Consider the following 4,871-nt stretch of genomic DNA (forward strand, 5'->3'; position numbering starts at 1 on the left):
TATGGCAACGTAAAATGGCTGACAGGACGTGACGTTTAGCAACGTAAAATGGCCGACCGGAAATGATGAATGGCAACGTAAAATGGCCGACAGGACGTGACGTTTGGCAACGTAAAATGGCCGACAGGAAATGAGGTCACGGGAGGGGCGTGGGTAGGGGTGGGACTTAGGGACTACAAAATGTTGTCACTTCTTGGTTAGTTCGGACTACGGGCCCTAAAGCGGACGTGACGTCATAAAAGGGGCGTGGTCAACGCATGCATGTGACGTCACACCTGTCGAAAGTTTGACGAAAGCAGTATCTTCTATTCTCTAGGACGTTTTGTCCTCTTACACACACGAAGACTGCACGTGGGTGCTAGAAAGTTCATCTACCCCACTAGCTTGGAGGCTATGAGAGTTAGCATTAGGGGTGACCGATATGGGCAAAAAAAAAATATCTCGGTATTTTTTCCAAAAACTCGATAACGATAATTTGACGATATTCTACAAAAAATTATTTTAAATCTGCACCAATTGTGGATAGACAGCGTTTGTGAATAACATCTCTTTTAAATTGCTAAATACAGCTACTGCAAAACATAATGATATTCTATGACAATATTTAACAATAAAGAACAAAAAATAATGTATAGACTTATGTTGATTTTGGGGAATATTAATGTCATTTAAATGTCTCTGCTGTTATTCCATAATGATGTGACATTTTGAGCTGCAGTAAGTACTGGTGTACCACTGCCAACTATTAGAGCAATAAGAATGAGAAAAGGATGTTAACTACAGCAATCAAATGAGAAAAAATGTATTTGCTATGTGACGTGTGACGAAGTGTCACCCAGCGAGGGGGAAAAAGAAAAAAGACGTCGTTATGACAACACCCATTCTCATACATTGCCCAATGTATTCAGAATAAAAAAACTGCAATTTCCCGAAAAGTGCATTTTCCCACTATTTCATCGCCGTGACATGTATACTTGTGACTTTATTCATGTTTGGGTGTATGCTGGCGTCACACTAATAAGCCGCCGTAGTTTGTGCAACATGTCTCTGGAATACAGGCTAGTTATGAATGATGCGTGTAAACTGAATGTTAACCGATCATCCAGGATGTCACGTTTGACTTGCTCGCTAAGGTATTGAGTGTGTGTGTGCGTGCATGCCTACGTGAGAAAGGTCAACGGAGCTACCGGACAAATTCAGAAACATCTTTTAGACTTCAGATCCGTGTTGTTAACATTGACTTGAAAAGAATGAACAACAAGGTTGAGGAAACCAGGCGGCGAGTGTCAGAGATGGAAAAGTAAGTGTTGCCGCATAAACCTGAACTGCAAGAGGACATTCAAGCACAGCTTGCAGCTTTAGAGACACGTCCAAGGAGGAATAATCCTTGGTATAGAGAAAGAAGCAGAGAGAGACAACGTCACGGGGTTTGTTGCAGGATTTAAAAAAAAAAATATTCAGGACAGACTGGCAGCAGAGAGAACAGAATTTGAGTCGGTGCCTCCCAATCGGTACACCCGATGAGTTCTGGTTGCGATATAGACAGACTGCTTTCCTCTCTCAGTAGTAAATTTGGCCCACATGCTGAGAAGCTCGGTCTGCTCCCTCCAACGTGTGTTGTGGGATGTGGCCAAAGTGTTACTCCTAAGGCATGCATAATTACTCGCTTCTTTTCCTCAGGCAAAAAGAGATTAAAGACTTGCATAGCAGCACACTGTTAGCATGGCATTTAAAGATGGGAAATATTAATGATTTGTGACGCTTCCTAATGACCGTGAGGACAACTGCATAGATTCAGCCTGAGCCAATAATTATAATGTTTGCATGTCAAGCACTTACTAATCTAGCAGGCCTCAGTGAGAATTGAATTGAATTATGATGTGTCAAAAATCAGCAGCCATTTTTGTGGAGAAAATATTGTCATTACGATCTTTAATTCCCATGCTAATACTCTGCTACTGAGCAAGGCCACCACATGGCTTAGCAGTTAAAGCACCGTTTAACGTGCTAAGACCTCATAGGCCTCAGTGAGAATTGAACACACGACCCCTGGTTTACAAGACCAGTGCTCTAACCACTGAGCTATGAGGCCTTAGGGTTAAGATGATTTGATGAATAAACAATTGCTTCAGTTCAAGTACAATGCAGCAGCATGGTAATTAGGATGTGTCAAAAATCAGCAGCCATTTTTGTGCTGAGAAAATGTTGTCATTACAATCTTTAATTCCCATGCTAATACTCTGCTACTGAGCAAGGCCACATAGCTTAGCAGTTAAAGCACCGTTTAACGTGCTAAGACCTCATAGATGGTTGAAGTTATGGTTTTGTGAAGCAGGTGCCCTGATTTTGATTCTCACATTTTTCTTGGTTAGCACAACAGAGAGAAATTTGTAAACTGTAATTAATTGTTTGGCTTCAGTGAAAATGTAATCTATGACTGCTCATTTACGAAAGCAGTTCTCTTGCTACTTACGAGGCTTTAGCACATTATCCAAAAATGCCAACACTAGCACATAACGCAAGCGTAACTACTCATCAGGCCTCAGTGAGAGTCGAACACACAACCCCTGGTTTACTAGACCAGTGCTCTAACCACTGAGCTATGAGGCCTTGCGCTGCTTTCTAAGTGAAACATGACATATGGACAAATGCACAAACTGTCGGGCAAAACCAGTTGGATTCATCTGTGTATCCATGAATCCGAGCACATTCCTTTTGTACATGTCAATCAATGCGGAAATGTTAGCGTACCAGACTCCTCACTCGCCACGCCCCCATATAAATATGCAAATGAGCAGAGGTGGGCCTTCCACCGAATTCAAACTCCGATGGCACCGATTTACAGTACTTCCATACAGTTTCTTCTCACTCCTTTTCCTTTGACATGTCATGTCATCTTCCAAACCGCTTATCCTATACAGGGTTGCTGGGAGTTGCTGGAGCCTATCCCAGCCGTCAATGGGCGAAGGCAGACTACTGGTCGTCAGCCAGTCGCAGGGCACACACAGACACCGGCACTGAGCGGTAATCGATCCCACGCTGCCCGCACACAACTCGGGCGTGTGTACCACTACACTATCAGTGGACTCCTTTACCATTGCATACGATAAAAAACACAACCAAACAGCATAATGTTCACAAATGTTACAGGCAAGGACAACTGACATCCGATTTCATTTACATGTTAGATATAAACACACCATCACTAAGACACAATGGTTCTTCTGTCAATCCTTGTTAGTATCACTCGAATTTGTTAATTGTATTTAATGTACCGCAGTAACTAAATGAAATCAATTGTGAACGTATCCGATGTTATGGTTACAGTTCTGCTTTCACATTAGAGGTGGACTGATTCATGTATAAATATAATGATAATAAAGTGACAAAGTACTTAATTTATCATTTGATGACATTTATTAAAGGTGTAATAAGTCGTACAAAAATCATAAATGAATGTTCACGCGAGACGCGTAATACATTCATTAATGATGACAATTGTCTATTGACAATCCAAAATCTTGAAATTTAATAACTGGGGATTAATATCAATCAAAATGTTTAATAAAAGTATAAGAAAATTGAATATTCATAAATGGTAACAGGTTTAACATGATTCTTCTCTTATTGTGTGAAAAAAGAAAATCATCCTTAAATCTCATGATAGTACTTCAACCATTAGAATAATTCAACAAAAATACAACTTATCAAACATGTCAGAAATTTAAATCGAAAATTTGATAAGTTGTATAAATATAATAAAAGCAGTAAATACATAATTCAAGTTAGGGTGAATTCAAGAGTGATCCGTTCTTAAATTACAGGACGCCTAATTAGTGACAAGATAAATTTGGCTTTTTGAAAAAGTTGTATGACTGATAGGCTCTTTTATTCTCAATAGAATGCCTATTTTCATGTTACCTTGCCTTCAGTGGAATTTTGTGTCCAAAAGATTTTGAAATATTCCTCTCTGTCTAGCATTTTACACTGAGCTCAAAAAAGATACAAATTTCCCTTCTAATTTTGCATCCTACGTCTAAGAGGTTCCCGCTGCAACGCAGGTCGGAAAAAGGGGGGGTAAAAAAAGAGAGCGCTTCCTCCTGAAGACATAGATTTCGAAACTGTTCTAGAACCTTCTCTCCAGTCGGGTGACCAGGAGAGGGCCAATCGTAAAAGCTTAGATATCGTTCGATGTTTGTGTGCTAATTTAGATAACCTTTTGTGGTTAAACAACACGTGATGTTATTCTGTTAAAGCTTGTTATTTTTCTCCTATCGAAATGTACCGTTCGCACTGGCCACAAGCACACCTGGCAGATCAAAGGCTTGTAAAAATTCTTGTTTACGAGAATATGCCATTAACCTGAATTCACCCCGTACATACATTTCTGAAGAATAGCTTTGAAGCGAACATTGTTAATAAAACCCAAAAAACTGTTGCGATTGGAACACACGGCTCGCTTACAGCGCTAGTCTAAAACCACAGAGAGCATCCTGTGTCTTCGAACAACAAACAGGTGCAAAGCACAAGCATAATGAAAAATACAAATGTGAAATAACTACTCACATTATTGACATAATTCTCACATGCAACAATGGGTCTACTACTTAAATCCTATCACATGTATAACATGGTGGGATTACAAATGGGCACATCACTTCTATTTAAAACATAAGTTGAAGAAAAGCAGTTATATATAAAAGCAGTATATAGTAATAATGAGCATCTTGTGAGCTGAGCACAACATCATCAGAATCATCAGTGGGTCATTTATCTTTCCTTATGCTTTGAGTTTGTGTAACTGTGCACATTCTTGATTTCAGTTCTGGTTCAATACTTAATAGTTATTTTGGTGAATTCGAGCATTCAAA

The 4,871-nt window shown here is 39.6% G+C and overlaps 2 non-coding genes across 2 annotated transcripts; both read right to left on the minus strand.

Annotated features, from left to right (window-relative positions):
* Positions 1–2,019: 2,019 nt before the first annotated feature.
* trnat-ugu (transfer RNA threonine (anticodon UGU)) lies at positions 2,020–2,092 on the minus strand. Its single transcript has one exon. It is a non-coding gene; the product is annotated as a tRNA-Thr (tRNA).
* A 445-nt stretch (positions 2,093–2,537) lies between these two features.
* trnat-agu (transfer RNA threonine (anticodon AGU)) lies at positions 2,538–2,610 on the minus strand. Its single transcript has one exon. It is a non-coding gene; the product is annotated as a tRNA-Thr (tRNA).
* Positions 2,611–4,871: the final 2,261 nt, after the last annotated feature.

Source organism: Filicampus tigris, chromosome 22, assembly GCF_054856515.1.
Source record: "Filicampus tigris isolate MCC_2025a chromosome 22, RoL_Ftig_1.0, whole genome shotgun sequence".
Taxonomy (NCBI): domain Eukaryota; kingdom Metazoa; phylum Chordata; class Actinopteri; order Syngnathiformes; family Syngnathidae; genus Filicampus; species Filicampus tigris.